General features: G+C 42.4%; 1 protein-coding gene across 10 annotated transcripts in view; it reads left to right on the top strand.

Moving 5' to 3' along the window:
• Positions 1 to 26,662, top strand: part of LRRC4C (leucine rich repeat containing 4C) — an 817,554-nt gene that overhangs the window by 674,335 nt on the left and 116,557 nt on the right. Inside the window, exon 1 of one of the 10 annotated variants that reach the window (XM_039343318.1) lies at positions 21,284 to 21,306. The exons of the other annotated variants lie outside the window; for them this stretch is intronic. The gene's annotated coding sequence lies outside the window, so the exon portion shown is untranslated. Of the gene's footprint in view, positions 1 to 21,283; positions 21,307 to 26,662 lie in introns of those variants that run through there. 10 annotated transcript variants of the gene reach the window in all.

Below are 26,662 nucleotides of genomic sequence, written 5' to 3'. Positions count from 1 at the left end.
GAAAAAGTGCAGAGAAGAGCAACAAAGATGATTAGGGAACTGGAGGCTCAAACATATGAACAGTTACAGGAACTGGGAAGGGCTAGACTAGTGAAGCGAGGGACCAGGGGAGACATGATAGTAGTCTTCCAATATTTGAGGGGGTGTCACAGAGAGGAGGGGGTCAACCTATTTTCCAAAGCAACTGAAGGCCAGACAAGGAATAATGGATGGAAACTGATTCAACCTAGAAATAAGAAGAAATTTTCTGACATTGAGAACAATCAACCAATGGAACAATTTGCCTTCAGATATTGTGGGAGCTTCATCACTGGAAGTTTTCAAAAAGAGGACTGGACTGCCATCTGTCAGAAATGGTGTAGGGCAGTGGTGGCGAACCTATGGCACGCGTGCCAGAGGCGGCACTCGGAGCCCTCTCTATGGGCACGTGTGCTGTCGCCCCAGCCCCGCCTCCCCCTGTGGCCCACTCCTCACCAGCAGCCTCCCAGGAGGAGAATTGCCCCCGGGTGTGACCCACATGGAGCAGAGCAGCCAAGGACATAGCCAGGCAGCAGGGACACGACTCCGCCCTCGCACCCCATACTGGGCAGATGATGCTGCGGGGTGTAGGCAGAGGGCGTGGCTGCCATGGTGCTGCAGGGCTGCCCGAGTGATCTGCTGCGGGCCATGGAGGCAGTGTGTGTCTCTGCAGGTGGGCGGGGCAGGGGGCGGATGGGGCGGAGCAGGCAGGGTGGGAGGGGAGCAGGGGCGGGTGGGCAATTTTTGGGCACTCGGTCTCTAAAAGGTTCACCATCACTGGTGTAAGGTCTGTTGCTTGGGCAGGGGGTTGGACTAGATGACCTACAATGTCCCTTCCAACTCTGTAATTCTAATTCTAATTTTATTTCATGTTTGCCAGTGGGGTATGTGCATGTGTCTTTGTGTGTGTGTGTGTGTGTGTGTGTGTGTGTATTCAATGAGTATAAGGCATCATGTTGCATTGGAGGAACAGAATTAGTGGCACTAGAAAACCATATAGACATGATGACTCTCTAATTTCATTCTCAAGAAGATGCTTATCAATTCCAGCCATGGACAATGACAAACCAACTGCTTTAATGTGAAGTTTAATTTTTTGCATGTCTCTCTATTCCTACTCCTCTTAAGTACTACATGAGAAGTATATATAACTGATGCAGTGCAGCAGTATGAAGCATATTAATGTGGTATGGAGAATTATGTCTTTTTAATGTGGGAAATTATCTGCTTTTTCTGGAATCCTTGAAAAAGGGATGCAAATTCATGTGTGTATGTGCATACACACACACATAAATAATACATATAAACTTTTTTAACATACACTTAACATAATGCACAAAAGTTTGGTCTGTTTCATGCTACTAGTCTAAAGGTCAATTAATAGAGAGAGTGCCTTCCATTATAACTTAGAAAACTTTCTTCAGAAACTATCCAGGGTGAGATTTCCAGTAGTCCGTGGCTCGATCTCTCTGAATTATCTGATCAATATGCTCAAATGCACGTTTAAAGAGTCTTGATGCATCTTTATGTACAGTCACTTTAAAATGGCTTTTTTTAAAACAGCATTTTATCAATACACATTGTGGTAAAATGCATGAATGAACCAAAAATAATATTAATGCAACCATGATATGTTCAGTGCTCTGTAGAAAATTTAAACACTGAAAATTTCCCACTACTTTAGTTTTAGCCTGGGTTATTTAAGCCAATAGGTAAGTATTTTATATTCCATGTGTATTTGTCTACAAATATACATATGCACATGTATAGAAATATAGTGTATACATAGGGACATGCAGAGCAATGATTACTGAAATAAGTGGGGACAAAATTGGGTAAAAATAAAGGTATGGCCAGACATAGGCTATTGCATTTGAAAAGTATCTTAAAATTACTATGAGGAAAGAAAATTGAAACAGAATGAAGTCTATGAGCAGAAATCTATTCTATTATTAAAGAGACTATGGCAGTAGCATTCAATAGGGCAAATCAACTTAGAATGGAAGTTTGGTGGGTCAGCGTTTTATCAGTTTACATTAGGAGATGACAAGAAAAAAAATAGTATCCACAATGTAGCAATATTCTTTTCATGGTGTCATTACTTAAAACAAATGGTTAATTTTTGCTTCAGTGTCTGTTATTTTAAAAACAGTGGACCGCTTTTTTTTTTTAGTTCATATGTTCTGTGTCATCTTCCCTCTGCTGGGTTTCAAAGTTTAGTACTGTATCTTTTCGTACACTGCTTGTCTCTTTCTATATCTAGCACTAGGGACTTTCAATTCTGCATTTATTAATGTAACAATGGATAATTCCTTTATTCAGAATGGTCCTCTATACAATGTAATATTTCTTAGGAGCATACCATATAGAACTCAGCATTATGTTGAAGTCTGTTTGTGCCCTTTCTGCATTCTACTGTATTAATACTGCATGTTTACTAAGGAAAAATGCTTTGTAGATCAGGGATAGTCTGCTTGTAACCTTCATGTCATAGGTAAAGTTGCCCAAGGTCTTGTTTGTGGACTTCAGAGCCTCTAAATTCTATTTTTTTTTAAATGCTGGAGTATAATACTAAATCTAATCAATGTAAATCATTTTTATGCAGTCTCAATTCCATTGCATTTAGTTTTCTCCATCAGGATGGATGTAGACTCCACTGATTGGGTAATTTAATCCCACCTGCTCAGACTAAGACAAAAAAACTCTGCCACGCCTCCTTCTGGGTGTGACTTCCCAGTTTTGTCTTAGTCTCGTGCTCAGCAAGACGCTTTTCAGAAGGCTCCTTAGCTAAGTTTGATTCTTTCCTTTTTCTTTTAGACTAATCAAATTAAAATTGGATACTTTAAATTCAAATTGATTAACAATTAGATTAATTCGGCTTTGGCTTCCAAATTAAGAAGATTGTGTTGGGGGGGATAGGGACTCTGTCCTCCCTCCCCTGCAGCCCTTTGGGCTTTGAAAAGGGAGGCTGCAGGCTTCGTTCGGAAGGGAACTCCCATTCCGACGATCTGTAGCCTCTTCGCGATTCTGCCAATTCAGCTGGGCAGCGGAAGTCGGCTTTTCGACTCAGAGACCTCCTGAGTGATTTGCTCGCGTTGAGGCCTTGAGGGAGAATTCCTGTCTGCAGCGTTATCCGGATCGCAGCAGAAGCTGCGCTACTAATTGCAAGTGCTTGGGGACTGGGGGAGGAATCCCAAATCAGCCTTGTGTTCCCCTGCTGCGTAATTGATTCTCCTGTTTTAAAATATGACAAGGTTTTGCTTCTCCAGGTCTTAAGGCCTGGCGGCCGCCATTTTGACCACATGGTCTAGCGCGGCTGCTTCTAAGAGGGCCCACGTGGCGGACGCCATTTTGGAGGCCTAATTGAAATTTTTGCATAATCATTGGCAGTTATTCCTGCATTATTGCGGAGGCATAGTTGTTGCCTGTGTCACTTGGTCTGTGAGCAGACCTGTTCAGGGGGGAAGATATTTTTGTATCCACAGGGGTTGTGGTGAAACATGTGGGGGCTACTCCAGGTGTGGGCCTTGACTGCATTTGAGCAGACCAAGGTGTTATTAACTGGCCCTAAGGCCTAGAAGAGAAGAGCGAAGAGATTCCTTTATTGTCCACCTGTTTCTCAGTTTAGCCAGTGACCTTTTGTCACAAGGCCTGTACAGACAGCATTAGAACATTGTCTGGCTGTTCTTGCCATTGCCTTCTGTTCAGAGCGAGGATTGGTTTTCCATCTCTGACTGTGATCTGCGTGTTGGGTTCCTCCCCCCATTTCTAGGTACTACTGTCCAGGAATACCTAGACTGCAATGGCAGACAGCTCCTCGCCCCAGGCTTCTCGGTCTAGTGTCCCCCCCGCTCAAGCAAAGCGCAGATCTGAAAAATTGGACATGGGGGGGGGAGAAAAAAGCTAAAACCAAACATCTGTCTTCCAAAGATATTTCCAAATCAGCCGAGCGAGAGGCCACAAGGAGACATTTAGCATTGGAGAGAGAATTCTCCAAGGCACAAAGGCTCAGATTCAGTGGGACTGAAATGGTTTCCCCTGCCCCACTGGATGCTCCTTTGACAGAACCTCAATTTGAATCATCTCAGGATGCCCCAAGACCTTGGTCTCCTCGGGGGGAAACCAAGCAGGTAGGTCCTCCTCGCTCCTCTCTTTCATCAGCACACCAACCACCTGAGACCAGGTGTGCCTCAACGGAGGTTGGGGTCAGTTCCAGGGACCAAGGGGAAATGTGGTCCCAGGCTCAATTCCAGGCCTTCATGCACCACACATTCAGGCAATTTATGTCATCAACTGAGAGTAGCCAGGTGCAGTCCCATCCTACTCCTCCTGCATCTATTCCCCCACCTCAGGTGGAGCGTGATACTAGACCTAGCTCTGCTGTTTCGGAGACATCCTCACAATTAGGGGAGGAGGGATCAGTGGAACTGGGAGCAACAGACACTCCCTTGTCTGAGGAGGAGGATCCAGCTCCTGAACAGGTGACCTCTTCCGGGCTTTTTGATCCGTCCATTTTTCGGTCACTTCTCGTAAGGGCCATTGACACGGTAAAACTTACCTCAGCCCAGGAGGAGACACCTTCTTCCTCATCCAACTGGGAAGCCAACCCTCTGTTTGCGGAAAAGGTCAAGGAGGAACCGCAGATTCCATGCCCACTAGTCTTCAGATCTACGGTGGAAAAGCAGTGGGCATCCCTTGCTACCACTCCTTCACAGAGCAGTTTAGACAAGAAACTTTACAATGTCTCTTCTTCTTTCGCTTCTCTTCTAGAAGTTCTATCTGTAGACGCTCCGCTGACCTCTCTGTTCTCCAATACCGCCGTCCCAGGGGACATGGGGGAATTCTTGAAGGCAGAGGACAAAAAGTTCGAGTTCTCCTTTCGTAGAGCTCACCAATCTTCGGCTTGGGCCATAAGGGCGGCAACCTCATCCTCCTTCTTTGCACGCTCGGCGATAATGTGGTTGCAGGAACTCCAGGCACTCATTCCGCCGGATCAGGTCAGAGCGCACCAAACAATAGGGAAAATAGCAGCATCCGAATACATTGCGGATGCATCCTTACACTCGGCCAGATGTTCGGCCAGATCCATTGCAGCCTCAGTGGCGTCACGTAGGCTGCTCTGGTTGAAGCAATGGTGCACGGATTTAAAGGCAAAGTGGCGCTTAGCAACATCTAGGTACAGTGGCACCCACCTTTTTGGCCCGGTCCTTGAGCCTCATATCATTGAAGGCAAGGACAAGCGCAAGGTGCTGGCCCATCCCTCTAAAAAACCAGATAGACGGCTCCAACAGGACTTCCGTAGGCCATCATTCCGTCCCAGCGGTTCCTGGGATTGGAGACAGCCCTTTCGGGCAGGGCAGTCCTGGGACTGGCCCAGAGCCTTGCGATCCTATTTGGCAACAGACAGGATCGGCAACAGGACCGCCAGAGTAGTGTAGCCAGGGGTCAGTTCCAGACCAAGCGTCCCTTCAGGGGATTGGGCAGTCGTCCTTACAGGCGGTCCAAGTGACGCCAAGGAGGACTATCCCATTGGGGGTCGACTGGCACTGTTTTATGACGTTTGGGAAAACACAACCACAGACACCTGGGTCAGAGAGACCATAAGACAGGGTCTCTCCCTAGAGTTTCGATCTTCTCCCCCAGATCGTTTTATACAGTGCCCGGTTTCAAACAATACATCAAAAACACAACTAATCACAACAGCCATCGCTCATTTATTAGAGATCAGATCCATAGAAAGGGTTCCTCTGGAACAGATTGGGGAAGGGTTCTACTCCATCCTGTTTGTAGTTCCCAAAGCCTCAGGCGGTTGGAGGGCTATACTGGACCTAAAGGGTCTAAATTACTTCCTCATTTACAGGAGGTTCAAGATGCAGACCCTAAAGTCCATCTTGGCAAGTATCAGGAAGGGGGATTTCCTTTCCTCTATCAACCTGACAGAGGCTTACTTACACATTCCGATCATCCAGGAACACCGCAGGTTCCTGCGGTTCTGTTATGCATACAAGCACTACCAGTACCGAGCTCTCCCCTTCGGCCTATCCTCAGCCCCGAGGGTCTTCACAAAAATCTTGGCCGTGCTGGCGGACCATCTAAGGATGATACCCGTATGGGTACAGTGCTACCTGGACGACATACTGATACAGTCCAAATCTTTCCAATCAGGGCAGTCGGACCTGGCAATCACTATTCAAACACTTCAGGATCACGGGTTCTCCGTGAATTTCAAAAAAAGTCACATCACACCCACAAGACGTCTGTTCCATCTAGGAGCTTGGATAGATTCCAGCCTATGCAAGGTATATCTCTCCCAGGAGCGACAAGTCAGCATCCGGAAGCTGTCACTGCAGATCTGAGGGGAAAAAAGAGTACCCCTGGTACAATTATCCCAACTCCTGGGGAAGATGGTCTCTTGCCTGGGCATCGTTCCTTGGGCCAGACTGCATTCCAGGAACCTCCAGTGGTTCCTTCTTCCTTTTCAGAAACGCAACATCAGCGCCTCCAACAGGAAGGTCAGGGTTCCCCATCACACTCTGTCCTCCCTCCTATGGTGGACCTCATCCGCCTTGTCCAAGGACACTCTGTTCAAGGAACCCACCAGAATCACCCTCACCACAGACGCCAGTCTGTTTGGTTGGGGCGCTCATATCCTGAACCACTTAGCCCAGGGTCAGTGGTCCAGTTCAGACCTGGCTCACAATATAAGTTGGCTGGAGCTCAGGGCCATCCACCTGGCTCTCCAAAGATTCTCCCCCCTTGTATCAGGGAAACACATATTAATCCTGACAGACAACACTGAGGCCAAAGCTCATGTAAACAGACAAGGGGGCACCCACTCTTGGACACTCATGTAGGAAGCCCAGGCCATAGGGCTGTGGGCAGAGTCCAACCTGAGGTCCATCAGGGCAGAGCACATATCGGGGGAGGCGAATCAACAGGTAGACTCCCTGAGCAGGGTCACAGTGGATCACTCAGAGTGGAAACTAGACCCGATCCTGTTCTAGGAAATTTCACGCAGGTTCAGACAGCCCATCCTAGATCTCTTCGCCTCTCTGAACAACACACAGTTCCCCAGATTTTTTTCCAGGTTTCCAGCGAGGGGGGCGGAGGGAACGGACGCCCTCCAGAGCAGATGGCTGGAGGGCGTACTTTATGCATTCCCTCCTCTTCCACTAATACAAGCGACGATTCGCAAGCTCATCCAGGAACAGGCAGAGCTAATTTTAGTGGCTTCATTTTGGCCAAGATGCCCGTGGTTTGCCGACCTGGTGGACCTGTCAATTTCACTTCCATGGAAGATTCTCCCGGACCGAGTAGCTCTCAGCCAGGGGAACCTCCATCATCCGGATCCACAGTGGCTCCAATTAGCCACTTGGCACTTGAGAGGGAGAGTCTGACCAAACAGTTTTTCTCCTCTGGGGTTATTTCCGTCATCCAGGCCTCGAGGCGTTCCTCGACCAACAGAATCTATGACGCCACTTGGAGAAGTTTTTGATCTTGGCTTTCACCGCTCTCTGTCTCCATCCCAGACATATTAGATTACTTGAGGGGGTAACTAGAGGTCTGTCAACCAGCACCATACGTAGGCAGATAGCAGCCTTGTCGACAGTTCTTACCTGTGACAACCAGGTTTCCCTGTGGCAACATCCAGCAGTCAGTGCCTTTCTCAAAGGAGCGGCCAATATAGGGCCACCCACGGTTCATCGTTATCCATCCTGGGACCTGTCTAAGGTGTTACAGGCTTTAACGTCCTCTCCATTTGAACCTCTGAAAGTTTGCTCCCTTCACTTCCTTACATTGAAGGTGGCCTTCCTAGTGGCCATCACGTCGGCCAGGAGGATTTCAGAATTGGCGGCCCTCTCGGTCAGGGAGGACTTCTGCATGTTCCATGAGGATAGAGTGGTCCTCAGGTTGGATCCTGCATTTGTTCCTAAGATCAATACAGGGTTTCACCGCTCGCAGGAACTAGTCCTTCCTAACTTCTGTCCTAACCCTTCCCATCATCTGGAGAGACGGTGGCATATGTTGGATGTGCACAGGGCTCTGCGCCATTACATTAAGCGAACCTCGACCTTCAGGAAGTCCGAGGAATTATTTGTGTCCTTTCAACCCTCTACTATGGGTCGGAAGGTCTCTTTTTCCACCATTGGTCGGTGGATTAGGATGTGTATTTCCAGGGCTTATATTTCCCAGTCCCTTCCGGTACCTTCACATATTACCGCTCACTCTACACGTAGTGCCGCTGTCTCAGCGGCTTGGTCTACCCAGGCATCACTCGAGGAGATTTGCAGGGCAGCAACATGGTCCTCTCCTTCCTCATTCATAAAACATTATAGGATAGATCAATTTACAGCAGCTGAGGCTGCTTTCGGTAGGAGAGTCCTACAGCAAATAGTGGGTTCTCAGGGGTCACAAGCCTAGACTCCCTCCACATAGGGACATGAGTGGCTTTGGTATGTCCCAATCAGTGGAGTCTACATCCATCCTGATGGAGAAAAGAGCGTTGTCTTACCTGAACGCTTTTTCTAGGCAGGATGGTGTAGACTCCACACCCACCCTGTTAGTGTTAGTCTAGGCCTGTGTCTTTCTTTTTTGTTTGGAGCCTTACGTCTGTTAGCTTCGCCTCGACAAAACTGGGAAGTCACACCCAGAAGGAGGCATGGCAGAGTTTTTTTGTCTTAATCTGAGCAGATGGGATTAAATTACCCAATCAGTGGAGTCTACACCATCCTGCTGAGAAAAAGCGTTCAGGTAAGACAACGCTCTTTTTTCTCTTACTGTAAGTGCACACTCCTTTGTCCTTTCTTTTAGCATGCTATTCAAAAGCCAATTATAGCCTTGTTCGGAAGGAAGGAAGGAAAGAAGGAAGGAAGGAAGGAAGGAAGGAAGGAAGGAAGGAAGGAAGGAAGGAAGGACTGTAATAGACACCAAGACTGTAAAAAAACTTAGTATAAAATAGTTTAACAAATATAAAATCAATAATTGCTATGTGAAAAAAAATATGGAGACAATTGAATAAACATTACACCTGAAGCAAACAACAATATATAATATCTTTAATAGAGTACATAATAACAAGGAGGACAGGGACTAGCATCAAAATCCCTCCCCCTCATACAAAGTTCCCATTCAAGCTTGGCTATCCATAAAAATCTATACCTTTCCTTTCTTGGGAAGTCTGCAAGAAGGTTTTTCTTGAGTACATAAATAGAACCTTTTGTGTCATTGGAAATCTGACGAAGCAGACTTCCCAACCAGTTCACATTCAAATATACCCATGTAGAAGTTTCTAGTCGGTCTTTCCAATTGGCACAACTAGTTCAGGAACATTAGGTATAAGGCTGGTGTGTGCCTCCCCCATCTTTGCCTTTATCTAGCTTTACCCTATTCAGAATCAATATTTAAATGTGGGTGTAGTTTGTTTTTAATCCTTCTCCTCCTTATCACCACCATCAGCATGTATTGCTCACTGGCTTAACGATGTACTTGCATGAATAAATCAAAGTCTACTTCTGAGTGGTTTTATACATTGCACAGTGTTATTGAATGCCAATTTACACATTGAAAAAAGTTAATTTGAAGGACTATATTGAGTATTTATGTTTTGTCCCCTATAGAGAAATCAGATGATGTAATTGCTTATTGATACGGATTTCTAACTGAGTTTCTCAAAAAGCAACGCTCTCTTTTTTCCCAAGAAGTATTCCAAACACTTCATAGCTCCTTTTCAGGTGTCTGCTTTCATCTAAAATATGGCATCTGGGGATTTAAAACATACATTAATTTTATTAAAATAAATTATCAAATCTTCCTTACATAGCAGGTCTATTTTTATCTGTAATTCTATTCTGTATTTCCATTTGTCTATGTTTTTTCAGTTACAGAATAAACAGAATGAACAGAATTTCGGTCACAGAAGTTAACTGAAGAGAAACAGTACATAAAATCATAACTTGCATTTTCAGTTTTTGATAATTGTTTCACAGCTACTTCTTCCTCTCTTAGCTCTTGATTAACCGAGGAACTTTAATTGAACATACTAGCAATTTTTAAATGAGGCAGTACATAGTTATATTACGAATAAAGCTGATCCAGATTTTCTTTTATTTTCATTGACTTCATGTAGAGATGCTTTTGAAAGTGTCTTTACTTTCAAGTGTCTTGTAATGCAATGGCAGAAAGGAAAATGATTGTTATTATTTTTATTATGAAATCTTGCAATTCTGCAGAATAAATGTGCCATGGAATCAGCATAGTCATTAAAAAAAACAGCTTAAGAGGAGGAAAAAAAGCAAAATAATTAGAGCAGGAGATACAGAAGAGATTATAGAGGTGCAAGTTAGGACCAGTAACCTTAGCAAGACAATGTTCTTCCATTGTGTACAGCAGCCAATCAAAGTGTAGGCATTTCCTTAGAATAGCAATTCTCAAGATGTAGTCTAGATTCCCTGGAGGTCCCCAAGACCTTTTCAGGGGATCTGCGAAATCAAATACGTAAATATTTAAAAATTTCTCAGATTTATTCTGTCACAGTAAATATTGATGGATATTATCCTCATAAACCAAAGATCTTTGAGGTCCTCAGTTGGTTTTAAGAATGTAAATGGATCTTAAGACCAAAATATTTGAGAATTGCTGACTTAGCAGAAACTAAAATAAAGATGGCCAACCAAATAATGGGCTATGAGCTGATATAAACTGGTTAATGCTACTATTAATATGGAATGAAAAAATATACAGGGCACATTTATGACTGGGGTTCAGTACAGGTTTATTTCATCCGTTCTTCCAGAATTCATTGGTGACCTATTCTGGAAAGAGGGCAACCTGCCAGCATGGATATGCCATTTTTTAAACATTCATAGTAGGACAATATATATATATATATATATATATATATACATACAATGAACAGTAACAAAAGCAGTTAGAATCATGCCAGGGGTTAATTTTGTATTTTAGAACTTTTGTGATGGCTGTTGAACCATGCATAAACACAGTAAAACGCCAAGTTTTTAGTCTTCAGTATCATTAAAAAAAATCCTAGTGCACAAGTCATTCCGTGCACAAGATTCCTAGCAGATTATTATTTACAGAAGGCACTTTTAAATTTCAAGAAAGGTAATAAAAATCATCTGCATATGATTGGGTAGACATATCAAAAATGTCCCGAAAATGATATCTGTTGATGAGAAAGAAATAAGCATTCTTTTAAAGGTCATTGTCAAAGTATAAAATGAAGATCTTCATATGTCCTAGAAACACCAACTTGAACTTTAGAAGAAATACATTTAAGAATACACTTCATTTCCAGTCAAATAGGTTTTTCGCTGTATTCAGTTCAAAACAACCATAAAATATATCAACTCAGTTTCTTATTCCCATATTGATTAAAATTGAGCAGTCTTGTGCACATCCACTGCGAACTCGGGCTAGAACTGTTTCCTGTGAAAATAAGTTTGTGTGTGTGTGTGTGTGTGTGTCTGCCTGTGCATGTATGTACATCAGTAATTTTGCAAATCACCTTATCTTTGCTGATACTCAAGAAATCCAGTGCAGAAATTGAGGATCATTGTGACATTTTGGTGTAATATCAAAGAGTGATACAAGTAAGGGAAATAATCCAGCTGGACTAGACCAAAAGTCCACGTTTACTCTATGTGGTTTTCATAGAACATAGAATAGCAGAATTGGAAGGGACCTTGGAGATCATCTAGTCCAATCCCTTTTGCAAGCAGGAGACCCTATACCAGTGGTGGCGAACCTTTTAGAGACTGAGCACCCAAACTGCAACCCAAAACCCACTTATGTATTGCCGGGTGCCAGGTGAGCGTGGCCCACTGGGTGAGCATGGCTATGGTCACGGCAGACTGGGTGGGTGTGGCCAAGGTAGGCATGGTCACTTTGATGTTACTCGTAGAGAGGGACACCAGTGGGAGCCGGGTAGGGTTGGGGGAGATGCAGGGGGTTTCTGGCAGGTAGGATGATGGGCAAGAGGCTCGTCCTGTGGGGTGAGGCGAGGCGAGGCAGGGCAGGGGTGCTATTGTCACAGGACAAGGCAAGGCAGGGGCCAGGGCGGCTGCTGCCTGACATCATCAGCCCCTCCACCCAGAGGCCAGCGAGCACATAGGGGCCGACAGTGTCCATCAGCAGCCACAGCCTGCCAGCCCCTCAACCAGCACACTCTGAGGCTCTGCAGCCCGCCACCAGCAGTTCAGAGAAGCTGCCTTTGAACTGGATAGCTGGTTGACAGCTGAGGAGGCAATGCAGTGGGTTGTGCCTGGGAAAAGGAGAGCATGCAAGGCCAGGAGGGATGGGATGGGGGAGAGGGAAACCAGCTGTGCTGTGATGCATTCTGCCACGTGGGACCTCAGTGAGTTAGAGGGTGGCTGATTGAAGAAGGATAGTTGCCATCTCTAGGGCATGGCGCGCGTGCCCACAGAGAGGGCTCTGAGTGCCACGCCTGGCACATGTGCCATGGGTTCGCCACCACTGCCCTATACCATTTCAGAGAAATGGCTATCCAGTCTTTTTTCAAAAGCCTCCAGTGTTAGAGCACCCACAACCTCTGAAGGAAAGCAATTGCATTGGTTGATTGCTCTCCCCAGTTTCCATTGTGGACATCCAGATGCTTCACAAAACAAATAGCTCTGGCCTGCAGCAGAAATCCTTCTATGTGCTACCAATTTGTTTGCTTGTACAGATTTTATATGCTGCATTTACTATTGTAATAAGAGTGCTGAAAATGCCAACCAATGAACAAGACCTGATATATGGTTATTATGATACCTGAGTGCCCTGAGAAGTCCAAAATATTTAAATACTATAGCTCAGGGATCCCCAGCTTCTGGGCCGTGGCCCAATAGTGGGCCATGAGCTGTTTGCAACCAGGCTGTGGAAACGGGCAAACATCCATGTGTGCATGCACATTCCCACTTGCACGAGCAGTAGGCGAGCACACATGCTCCATTTACGTGAGCAGCAGGCGTGTAATGCATGCCGCTCTTACAAATGGAGCTGTGTGCATGCTTGCCGGCTATTTGCATGGAACCATCCCTCTCCCCCCCTCCCCCCCACTGCCAGTCTGCAAAGCCAGAAAGGTTGGGGAATTCTTCTATAGCTGATTCCTGATGACAATGGACTAGAACAAAAGTCTATGCTTGAAACTTTTCTAGCATGGCAATTGCTGACCAGCTATGTATAAACTCAATACAGTAGATTTCTCATTACTATAAAGCTGTCACTAAAATGTAGAAGAGATCAGAAAGCTAATTCTTCTATCTTGCACCTTTCTCACAAAGGAAGGGTTTGTTTTATTAGTTCCATGCTGAGTTACTTAGATTCATCCCAAATCATACTATGGCATGAATAATGAACCAATCTTCCTCTGCAGCAAAGAATTTTGATGAGGCAAGCAGCAGGGCAAACACAGAAATCAGAATATCTCCATCTCGGAGAAATAATTCATTCCTAATAAGCATATATTCAGCCCTAAGCATGAGAACTTTCCAGAAAGAAATTATGGAGGTGGTACTATTCTACAATACAGGTTCATGTCCTAGAGCACAGATGAAAATCAGAGGGTTAAAGTGATATTATTTAATGATATTCATGATCGTTATGAACATTTTGAGGTATCAGAGATCTTTTCTTGGGCAATTTGGCTTATGTAAATTGAATGGGACTTGGCAGTACTTTTTCGATAGATCCTTTAAACTTCAAGGCTTATATTTTGGGATTGAGTTCCAGGTTCAATAATTATATTTAAAATAGTTATTTTGAAATAAGAATTAGAAATGTGTATTATTTTTTTCTAAGATAAATATAATCATATAATTTATGAGAAAATTAATTCAAAATATACATTAATTACAGACTTGGTGTTAATTTTTCTTAAAGTAGAACAGGCTTATAGATATGAAAAATGCTAGTGAGAAGATCTGGATGGAGAAATGGATCTAGAACCAGATCAACTTACAGACTGAGCCTTTATCCAAAATCTTGTATTTTAAAATATTTTTTTTGACAGACTTAACCTGTGCCTTTGAAACATTTTGAAAATGTTAATTTTAACTTATAATTAAGTGTCCCTGGGCTTGACCTGGTTTTCTTTTTTATTATTTTATTTTGATCAAAGCATATAACTTGCTTTTTGCATATATTTTACTTGTTGTGTATTGTCTGGAAAATCTGATATTTCTTTCTCTTATAGAGGGAATGGTTTCCTACTGATCAAAGATAGAAATAAGTCCTACTTTAAATGAAATGCCCTTTTTCAATATACTGTGAGGTCCATACTTCAATTAACAACCAAGCTGTAGGAATCATTTAGTTGATTTATTTAATTTTAAGGAAAAGTTCAAATGATACAAATATCTGTAATTGTCGCCTTATAGTGCTAGACTGTGTTGAACATTTTGTGATTGTCTATAATCTACCCGATTCAATACTCCTGAGATTTTTTGTATTTTTAATCTGACTTGTAAATTACATGTCCAAAGAATCAGCCAACCATCACTGAATGATGACAGTAGAACTAATAATATGGAGAAAGTTAGATTAGAATTTTCTTCTACCATTTTCTACTTTTCCAGGTATGGAGAACTTTGCCTATGGCACAATCTGTAGATATTCACCCAAATTTTAACAGTGGTCTGCCTTGCTTCCTCCAGCTCCCTCACTTCCTGAACATTTGGACAATGTCTGATATTTTTGACTGAATTAGTTTACTAATTTAAATTCATCTTGGCTGAATTGAATGAGTGCATGCAAGCTTTGAGAAAAACTAATCACTTGTGTGATTAGTGGTATTTAAAGGACAAGGAAGAGGATAAAAAGGGAGAGAATACCAGAGATATGACAAAATAAAGCTTCTTCTTTCTAGCTCTAAGTTGTGATTAAGTTTCCATTTCCCTAAATGAGAGAGAACATCATGTCTAGTACCCTGAATGTATCTTCAAATAAATGGCATATTGCTCTATTTCTTTCTAGTTGCTGGAAATAACATCTGAATAAGAAAGCAGAAAGATAATGTAGACTTAGCACCTATGAGGTCACAAGGAAGAGTTGGTTTAATTCTTGGCTGTACAGAGTATTGGGATTATGATTTCCTGGAGGAGTAAGGGGAAAAAGGAGAAGCATGCTCAATCAACAAGCCAAGCAGGACAAGTAGATGGATTGATGAAGAATAATGAACAACTCAACAGAAGTGTTGAATTGAAATGTTAAGTTCCGGTCTCTTCCACATCAACTCTGTGAATCAGAACAGTTCTGTTATTTCCTCACAACAGTTGAAACCTTTAGGCACCAGGAATAAATCAAGCGGTATAATCTCTAACAAACATCTCATGTGTTCTTCACAAGTCGTTAACCTCATCAACCTCCTATGAGGTCTCACTTTGAAAATATGCAGAAGATGCAGTGTAAGGCAATGTCAAACCTTTATTTTCTCACATTTTTTTTCTCATTCAGTTTGGTAGAAACAACAATTGAAAGGAGAGTAGAATATTCATTGATGCAAAATATAGATGCTGTAGCAAAATAGCAGGATATTCTATTAACTGGTGCAAATCAGAAATGATGCCAATAGATGGAAACTTGATTACCCATCCATTTAAGGAATATTAATCCCATATTTGTACTAAATCCATTAATTTTTAGGTATGTATATACCAGAAAAAAATCCAGTTCAGTAACCTTTAATATAAATAAAAGAGAGAGCAGGGGTCCCTGACCTCCAGACTGTGGCCCGTACCACACAAAAAGAGGCTGGGTATGCGAGTGTGCACAGCTCCATTTAAACATGCAGCAGGCACTCGCATGGGAATCTCCATTTGTATGAGTGGCGGATGCACTCCTCCACCACTTGCACAGAACCATCTCTTCTTCCCCCCCCTCCACCGGTCCACAAAGTTGGAGACTCTTGATATAGAGCAGTGTTTCTCAACCTTGACAATTTTAAGGCATGTGGACTTCAACTCCCAGAATTCCACAGCCAGCAATACTGGCTGTGGAATTCTGGGAGTTGAAGTCCACATGCCTTAAAATTGTCAAGGTTGAGAACCACTGATATAGAGAGAGGTTTCTTCCAATAGCCATATATGGGAGTCATTTAACTTTAAACTTTGGGGAAGACGAATACTCTGAAAATAAATATTAAGCACAATTATGCAATACAGATAATGCTTTAAAGCATTTGTTTCTATAATATCCTTTATTTATCAAGTTTTGGAAGAAAGGAGCAGATTATATATTGTAAATATGATTGTGTGACAAAAGCTACAATTTTCAGAGGATAATATTCTTTTGAACTGCATACTTAGTACATTTTATTTTTTTTCTTTGTTGCATTTTTCACTTTTTTTGTTAAAGCATTTTTATGTTTTTCCCCCTTTTTTCTCTGACAATATATAATATAACCATCATTATTTTTTGTTCTCTTCTTCTTTTTGAGTTATTCATTAAAACACAATACAAATAAAAAAACAAATGTAGAAGATTTGATGGAATTTTCAGAGAATATATGGGATTTTTGAACTGTGAATGGCTCAGCAAAGTATATGGATGTCCTATTTTTTATCTGTAAATTGATCTCTTTGATAGTTGTCCACAGTTCAGTTAACAACCAAGCAAAATCTTGGGATGTAGGAATCACCCAATTGGTTTATTTCATTTGAGAGAGGAGTTCAAATGATGCAAATATCTGTAATTGTCATGTCATGGTGCTAGACTGTGTTGAAGATTTCATGATTGTCTATAACCTATCTGATTATAGCAGGAATGTGAAAGAATGTCATATTTATTTCTGATTTTAATGCAATTTGATGTTGATTTTAATGTTCAGTAAGTTAGAGACCATAACAGAGTTATATGCTGATATTTTTATGTTCTACATGCTAATGAGATTTCAAATTAATATCCTTAAGTAAATATGTTTGCAACTATTGATATATTGGAGAAATATTCTTTTTAGCATGTGCATTAGGGAAAACAGATGACTGCTTTAACGTATTCTGGTATAGCTATTTACTCATGTTTCATGTTTATGTTTATAAGTAATTAGATCCCAAATAAGAAGAGGTCAGCACATAGTGCTACAAGATTCTCAGCATTTTAGTGTTCTTGCAAGATTTTCCCAATAATGGAATCTCACAGTCTAAATCTTATAAGATTGTGGTATTTTTGTATAAGATTACATGTGCAATTTTAGAAATAATATTGCCAATCTGTCATGAGTTTAAGTTAAAAAAAATATCTGGATCCAGCTGGAGGCTGCAGAAAGAAATATTTCTGGAACTATTTCCCCAATGTATCCCAATGGGAGAAGGATTTGATCAACAATTCATGTTGATGATTGTTTTATTCTGAATTATCCTCATTCCTGGTCATGTAATCCAGAGTGAAAAATATGTCTTCCCTGTGCCTCTTAGTGCAGGTAAACAAACAAGCAAAACACAGACACAAAGGGAGAACACACACATAGACACACACACACACACAAACAGAAGGAACATATATTAGATCAGTGATGGCGAACCTTTTAGAGACTGAGTGCCCAAACTACAAACCAAAACCCACTTATGCATTGTCCAGTGCCGGGTGGGTGTGGCCCATTGGGTGGGCGTGGCCAATTGGGTGGTGTGGCCCATTGGGTGGGCATGGCTGCAGTGGTAACGGCAGACTGGGTGGGAATAAAAAGTTCAATCAATCAATTCCAACTTTGCAAGATCTTTTTTTTTTACCGCAAGAAGTTGAAATTGACTGATTGAAACTTTTTTTTTTGCACACGGTGGCAGAGGCCTAAAGCAAAAAGGTTTTATAAAACCCAGCTGAAGACCCAGGAGGGCTCTGAGTGCCGCCTCTGGCACCCGTGCCATAGGTTCGCCACCACTGTATTAGATCCACTCTTATAAATGCACCGAGAAGCAAAGTTACACAAAATGTTCATTATTAAAGAAATTGTTATTAAAAAAATTTGGAAAGTATTCTAGAATTGCTAATTATTTTATTTTTAAAAAAATACCAATCCCATTAAGATTGTACACTGTAGGTTTATAAGTGTTTCAAGATTTTTTTTAAATTTTTTTTTAATTAAGCGTGTATTCAGCTCTGGGAAGATTGGGGGAGGGGAGGGGAGGGGTGGGAGGGTGTGGGGGAGGGGAATCTTTTCTTTTTGTAAAACCTAAAAATTTTCAATTAAAAAAAAAAAAGATTGTACACTGTAGCTGCCAAATAAGCCAACAGAGTGCTGCTGCATTAACGGGGATAGAATCAAGATCACGTGAAGTATTAATATCATTTAATAACGCCTTGGTAAGGCCACACTTGGAATACTGCATAGAGTTTTGGTCACCACCATGTAGAAAGAGTACAGAGAAGAGCAACAAAGATGATTAGGGGATCGTAGGCTAAAACATATTAAGAATGGTTGCTGAAATTGTGTACGTCTAGTTTAATGAAGAGAAGGACAAGGGGGGGACATGATAGCAGTGTTCCAATATCTCAGGGGTTGCCACAAGGAAGGAGTCAAGCTATTTTCCAAAGCACCTGAGGGCAGGACAGGAAGCAACAGATGGAAACTAATCAAACAGAGAAGCAACCTAGAACTAAGGAGAAATTTTATGACAGTTAGAACAATTAATCAGTGGAACAACTTACCTCCAGAAACTGTGAATGCTCCAACACTAGAAGTTTTTAAGAAGAGACTGGACAGCCATTTGTCTGAAATGATATAGAGTTTCCTGCCTCAGCAGGGGATTGAACTAGAAGACCTTCAAGGTCTCTTCCAACACTACTACTACTACTACTACTACTACTGCTGCTGCTACTATTAATCTGCATTTTTAATGTATAAGTTCCTTTGATAGGAGTACATAAAACATGAAACCTATGAAAATCATTTTCCTATAACTCCTATATCTCCCAGTAGCTTCCAATTTGTCCCAGCAGGTCCATCAGTCACCTTTTCGTCCTTTGATACAATTGTTCTATTGTATAGAACCTTCATAATCTAAATGTGTTATTATAATTTATGCACTTGGAAAGTCTGATTTTAGTAATACCCACAGAGAAGAAAGATTGTGTTTAAACATTAGGTAACTATTAATGAGGACTCATAAGTGTGTTTGTGTATTTTTCTAGAATTCCTGATACAGAGTTCAAAATCAGTTTTTTTTTTCTACTTTCATCAAAAGGGACCAACTGCCAAACCATTCAAGCTAAAGTAAATTATTAATCCAGTGGAAATTCAATTATATCCAGGTAATGAAACCAAGTGAATTCCAGAACCACTGAACTTAATAACATTGCACTTGAACTCAGATGTTAATGACTGTAAATCTGAGGTGCCTTTATTAGTTATTTCTTACTTCAAATGCTCATCATGCATAATGGAATTGGGGTCTAATTCCGTTGCTTGTTCAAAATGTGGAACTAAGGTGATATGTTCTGATTTAAGGGAGTTAAGTCATGTCTATTTAGCCCATCTTCAATTAGGTGAATAGAAACAGCTGCTATCCTGACTGCCTCTAGCTGCAATTGCCTTATTTAACATCACACACACAGACACACACACACACACGCACATGCACACACAAACACACATAACATTTTACTGCTTTTCTATTAAGCAGTTGATGTGAAACATAGTCCGACTTTATTCTATTTCCTTATATGAAGGATATCTATAGCTTTGTGATGCTATCAGATCTACATATTCCAATCAGTGCATGTGATTTAGGTTGTTTATTGTTCAGTCGCTGGAGCATAGCACGTCAGGCTCCTCATCCTCCATTGTCTCCTGGAATTTGCCCAAATCCATGTTCATTACATCAATGACACTATCCAGCCATCTCATCCTATTCCGTTCCCTTCTCCTTTGCCCTTCAGTCTTTCCCAACATCAGGATATTTTCCAATGAGTTCTCTCTTTTCATTAGGTGGCCAAAATATTTGAACTTCAGCTTTAGCATCTGTCCTTCTGAAGAACAGGGTTGATTTCCTTTAGGATTGACTGATTGATTCCTTGAGGTCCAAGAGACTTTCGAGAGGATTCTCCAGCACCAGTTCTTCAGTAATCAGTCTTTCTTATGGTCCAACTGTGATTTAGCTTAATTGTATATTACTTACATTATTAGATCAATTTTATACAATGGCATCAGTACTATTGCTTCCAAAGCCACTTGATTACATTCTAGTGGTTTCCGTTGCATTGGGGAATTAGTATTGCCTTCTCTCTGTGGTGGCACAGTGGTTAGAATGCAGTATTGCAGGCTAATGCTGCTGACTGCCATCAGTTTGATCCTGGCCACCTCAAGGTTGACTCAGCCTTCCCTCCATTTCACAGTGCTTTAAAGCCCTCTCTAAGAGGTTTACAGAGTCAGCACATTGCCCCCTCCATCTGAGATTGATAAAATGAGGACCCAGATTGTTGGGGGCAATGTGCTGACTCTGTAAACATCTTAGAGAGGGCTTTAAAGCACTGTGAAGTGGTATATAAGTCTAAGTCCTATTGCTATTGCTCTAATCATGCCATTTTGTTTATTCTGATAAAAAAGAAGGGAGAAGAAAAGTCAGCTTTATTACTTTACACTGAAAACAGATATAAGTGGATAAATATAAACATATTTGGAATTTTAAGGCAACTTTGACTCCTAGTGATGGCCTAGACTAGCCCCTGTAGTTGTTTTGGCAAGGCTTTTCGGAAATGGATTGCTATTGCTTTCTTGGTAGGGCTAAGAGATGATGACTGGCCAAACTCATTCTGGCTTCACTCCTAAAATGAGACTGGAATTAATAGTCTCCTAGTTTGTAGCTTATCCTTGTAACACTACACCACAGGTCGGCAACCTGCGGCTCTGGAGCCACATGTGGCTCTTTGAGCCTTCCCCTGCAGCTCCCAGCCTCCTCTGCCATTTGCAGAGAGAGACAGAGACAAAGAGAGGCACTTGCGCTTCCCTGCTTCTTTCTCTTTCTCTCCCTCTCTCTCTCCCTCTCTCTCCCCCCCCTCTCTCTCTCTACGTGTGTGTTTGTGTGTGTGTGTGTGTGTGTTTGTATGTAAAAAAGAGAGTGGACTCACAGTGTTCTCCGAGGAGCTGAAAAGCTTATTGGGCTGAGCTCCTCCCTTTGCTGCGTCTCTGCAGGAAGCAGGAAACAGGAAGGGCAGGAGAGAGCTAGCTAGCCCAGCTATGCTGACTTAGGAATTCTGGGAGTTGAAGTCCATGAGTCATAAAAGAGCCAAGGTTGCCTACTCCTGAGTTTGTTGGAGAACAGCTTGAAGCCAGTTTGCTAGGTAAGCAGAAGATCGGAGAGAGGGAGGGGGGGAGAGAGAGGGGGAGAGAAAAAAAGAGAGAGGGAGAGAAAGAGAGAGACACAGAGAGACAGGGACCCTTCTGACATCTAAAATGAAGATAATGCTGCATATATCCTTTTTACCTTTATTATACACACATACACAAACACACACACTTATAATAAAGGTAAAAAAAGGATATATGCAGTGTTAGCTTCATTTTAGATATCAAAAGGGTTTTGCGTCTCCCAGTGTTTTGTTTTTGGTGGGAAACGGGTCCAAGTGGCTCTTTGAGTGTTTTGGGTTGCCCACCCCTGCACTACACCAAATTGGTGCTCATAAGCCCATAAGACACTAAATTATAAGACACATGGACTTTATTGGTCCCTGTGTGTCCTGGTGAAATGTCCAGGAGGCAAGTCTTTATCTGCTGGTCTGATCTGAATCATCAGCCTCCAAAGTGTTTTTAAGGTGGTTTTCCACTTCAAAATACAAAAGAAAATAATACAGTTAAAACCGTTACAATGGATTAGTGAAATAATTAAAACAAGAGAGTCATAAACAATTGGGTCAGTCCTAAAATAACTACATCCCTGTGTAGGATGTTAAAATAGATAAAAGGGATTTTAGATAAAAGAAACAAAAGTCTTTGCTGCTCTCCTAAAACTCAAAATATAGGAAGGAAATTTCTTTGGAGGAAAATGATGCAATCTGAAAGTCAAAAATAAAAAGAATTGTTTTGGATTATCTACCAAGTTCATTTTTGAAGGGGATAGATTGCAGAAAAAAAACTTCTGCTGTTGCATATATTGCATGAGTAGATTCATGCTGCAGACAATTTTTTATTTTTTTAAATAACTTAAATATAAGCCACTTAAGTCTTTACAAGCATAATGACTAGTTCTTTACTCCATGCCCAGAAACAAATCAGAAAGTATCTATAGGAAATACTCCTGGCAAAATATATATTTAGAAATGAATATCAAACCCCTCTGCCTGATGCATTTTCTACTAAATGTTTGTGTGTGCGTGTGTGTGTGTGTGTGTGTGTGTGTGTGTGTGTGTGTTTGGATGGAGGGGCATTCAACGAATTCTTCGGTGTTGCCCTTAAAAAGGGAACTTAAAACAATCCTCTTTCACCATTGCTTTTGGTTATTTACCCATTGAAGGTAGGTATTTTATTATTTTATTTTCCAGTTGAAATTAGTCATGTTATTCCTTTTCTGCCATTGTATTTTATGTTTAATTTCTTCTTTTCTCCAGTACAAGAGATGGAGAATCCACCGATGGGTTTCTCTGTCTGTCTGCTCTTGAAACCAAGTAGCCAAATTTGACACGCTCCCTCTTGCCAGGGGATCCATTCTTAACTTGGTCTCAGCTCTTGCAGACTCATGTTGGCTTGGCTCTCAGAGATTTCAGGTTAGTCAGAGCAATTCATTGGTAGATTCTCCCTAAATTATTGGCTATTTTAAATTGTCTACCTTCCTTTAACAATTTCCCCACAGGCACTGAGATCATTTGTGATCTCAAGTTATTTTAAAAGGTGGGGTGTGGGGGGGGTGTAAATTCCTCCAGCTTCCCATCCCTTTCCCAGGGCTCTGGTGGGGGGGGGAAGAAGGCATCAGCAGAGACTGCTTGCTGTGCCTTTCTCCCCAGCTCCCAGGGGTTTTTTCCCCAGTTTTGGGGGAAAAATAGCAAGCTCCAGACTCGGATTCAAAGTTAAATCCGAATCACCGGAGCTCGCTCCAGCAGCCCAGGGCAAACGCGGGCGCCATACTTATTATTGTATATGATTTTTAAAGATAACAGTTATAATAACAACAACAATAGCAACATAATTCTCTTGTCCTGTTTGGATGTGAGTATTTATTTATTTATTTATTAATAAAATTTATATGCCGCCCAATCCCTACGGACTCAGGGCGGCGTACAAAATTAAAACAATAAATATAACAATAAAACAATAAAATAAGTGCATTCATACAGCATGTCCCAATCGTATCCCGCCCCCCCCCGGGGACATCAACCCCAGGCCTGCCGGAACAGGAGAGTTTTAATGGCTTTCTTAAAGTCCGGCAAGGTGGGAGTAGTTCGAATCTTGGGGGGAAGTTGATTCCACCAGGTCGGAGCCACCACAGAAAAGGCCCTTCTCCGAGGGCCCGCCAGCCGACATTGTCTGGCCGACGGGACCTGAAGAAGCCCCAATCTGTGGGACCTCACCGGTCTCTGGGAACTATATGGCAGTATGCGGTCCTGTAAGTAACCTGGTCCTAAGCCATGAAGGGCTTTAAAGGTGATAACCAACACCCTGAATTGCATCCGGAGACCCACAGGAAGCCAGTGCAGCTCGAGGAGGATAGGTGACACGTGGGTGTACCTTGGTGCACCCACAATCGCTCTCGCGGCTGCATTCTGAACCAACTGCAGCCTCCGAACGCTCTTCAAGGGTAGCCCCATGTAGAGCGCATTACAATAGTCCAGTCTTGAGGTGACAAGGGCATGAATGACCGTGAGTAGAGCCTCCCGGTCCAAATAAGGCCGCAACTGTGCACCAGGCGAACCTGGGCAAAGGTCCCCCTGGCCACAGCCGATAGATGTTGTTCCAAATTTAGCTGTGAGTCCAGGAGGACACCCAAGTTGCATGCCTGCACTGAGGGAGGTAAATTTACCCCCCCCAGGACTAATGATGGACCATCAGGATGACCCTTGGGGGGCAAGACCCAGAGCCACTCAGTCTTGTCAAGGTTGAGTCTAAGCCTGTTCACCCCCATCCAGACCCTCACATCTTCCAGGCACCGGCACATCACATCGACTGCTTCACTGAAAGGACACAGGGTGGAGATATACAATTGGGTATCATCCGCATACTGATGATACCTCACCCTGTGTCGCCAAATGATCTCACCCAGCGGTTTCATGTAGATGTTAAAAAGTAGGGGGGACAGGACCGAGCCCTGAGGCACCCCATAATCGAAGCACCTAGGGGTCGATCTCTGTCCACCCGCCAACACTGACTTGTCAGAGAGGTAGGAGCAGAACCACTGCAATACGGTGCCGCCCACCCCCACCTCTCCGAGACGACACAGAAAGATACCATGGTCCCTGGTATCGAAAGCCACTGAGAGGTCAAGAAGCACCAAGATAGAGGAATGACCCCTATCCCGGGCTCGCCAGAGGTCATCGGTCAGTGCGACCAAAGCAATCTCAGTGCTGTAGCTGGGCCTGAAACCAGATTGAAAAGGGTCCAGATAATTCGTTTCATCCAAGGATCGCAAGAGTTGGGATGCCACCACCTTCTCTACAACCTTCCCCACAAAGAAGAGGTTGGAGACAGGACGGTTGGAGTAGTAAATGAGTGACTCTAGAATAGGCTCTGCATAATCTAGCAATGGATGCAACTGAATTTTAAGCAGTCTTCAACTCAAACATTACTTCTGGAAGCAGAACTCAAGAGCATCAGTCCCCAACCTTTCCAGCTCTGGAGACCGGTGATGGTGGTGGCAGTGACAGACGGGGGAGAGGGGAAGGAATTGTGTAGTTGCAGCTTAGTGTGCTCACCCACCATTTGTCTGGCCTGGTTCCCATTGGGCCATGACCAATTACTGCCCAGTAATGGGCTGTGGATCGGGGTTGGTGACCCCTACTCTAGAGCTTCAAGCTCAGATCAACTCTCATAATTCCTGTTTTTTGTCTGAATTATGTTTATAGTCAGTATATAGCACCTATTGTAAGCCTAAATTTATACAGAGTGTTATTATCTTTGGTATTAGAAAGAGAAGGAAAGAAATAAAAGGGTTTCATCTGAAGGCAGGATGAATTTAAAGAAGAAGAAGAAGATGCACTCCATTTAAAAAAAGTATGTATTTTAATTTATTTCCCCCTAAGTCACGGTTTCCCAAACTATGAGGTGTACCTCCCTTGGGTTGGTGCAGACTGAGTCCAGAGAGAGTCCAAAGAATGTGTGAAAAATCTTTTATCTGTACCTTGTTATGATAAATCCACCTTTCTCTAAATACTATTTTCAATAAATATTATTTTCAATAACATGATATGGCAGAAGTACAATCTTTCATTGTTCATTTTTATGTCTTTGTAGCTTAATTGCATTGTTTATTTATTTATTGCATTAATAAAGTTGAACTGCATTGTTTCCATTATTGATTTCAATGTTTAGATTTTCAGGGAAGGTGTGTACATTAAGATTTCACTAAAGGAGATGTGATGACAAAAAGCTTAGGAAACCATGCCCTAAATTATTTAGCAAGGCTCTCAGCAGTCTTCCTGCTTGTGGAAAGTACCTTCAGAAAATGACTTTTCAAATCATATTTTATGAAGTATTACACCAAAATAAGAATTAGCGATGGTGAGGTGTCCCTAACAATATAGTGGGACTCTAGCTTCCAGAAGATGTTGATCTGAATGCCAAATCTATACTTTTGAAATATCTGAAGCAATAAAAGGAGATCCAGGTATGCTAATTTTCAGTTTTATTTATTTTTATTGAGTGACTACACCCTCTTTCTATCAATAGATGGTGCTCAAAGCATAAAAGTAAAATAATAGAATTAAAATTAATGAAAATTTTCATTAAAATAATTAAAATTCGTTAATGAAACTCCATTTGAATGCCCACATGAATAAAACTTCTGCATGCTGATATAAAAAAGGAGGAAGCCTGACTTCCTTTGGTAAGTTAACATTTCCATCCAATTCACCAATATACTGATGAACCCTAGCTGTACATACGTCTCCAACTCTGGATAGAGAATTAATGCTATAGAAGTGCTTACTCAGTACTTGGAGGCTATGTAGGTCTGGATGGAGAAGAACAAGTCACAACTCAACCATACAAAGAATGAGTGCCCTTAGTGTTTATGACCCCCCCCAATTCTGGAGCCATTACACCAGGGGTGTCAAACTCAATTTCATTGAGGGCCGCATCAGCATTGCAATTGTCCTCGGGCCGGGTAGGTGTGGCCAGGATGGGTGTGGCCTACTGGGTGGGCATGGCCAGCTCTACATCATTTGCGTCAAGGGTGCTTGTGGGGGCCAGGGCAGGAGTGGGATAGATCTGAGGGTCTCTGGCAGAAGGCGGTGGGACCAGGGCAAGCGCCAAGGCATGGTCCACTGGAAGAGCCTGCTGAAACCCCTCCCCCGGAGCCCATCAAGCCAGATATGTGAAGTAGGCAAGGGCCATTTGCTGGCCTAGGCGATGGTGCATTTCTTCATTCCTCACAAAGGGTGACACCTTCCCAGCATGCACCCAGGGGACAGGGCTGATGCGGCAGGGGCTCGTTCCTCGCTGTTTCCAGATGGACTTGTGGAGCTAAGATTGAATGCGTTTCAGCATAGATGG

The sequence above is a fragment of the Crotalus tigris genome, unplaced genomic scaffold (genome assembly GCF_016545835.1).
Source record: "Crotalus tigris isolate CLP2741 ecotype Arizona unplaced genomic scaffold, ASM1654583v1 scf7180000017841.2860490, whole genome shotgun sequence".
In the NCBI taxonomy this organism is placed as follows: domain Eukaryota; kingdom Metazoa; phylum Chordata; class Lepidosauria; order Squamata; family Viperidae; genus Crotalus; species Crotalus tigris.
The sequence above is the reverse complement of the archived record's forward strand: the minus strand, read 5'-3'. Positions and strand labels throughout refer to the sequence as shown.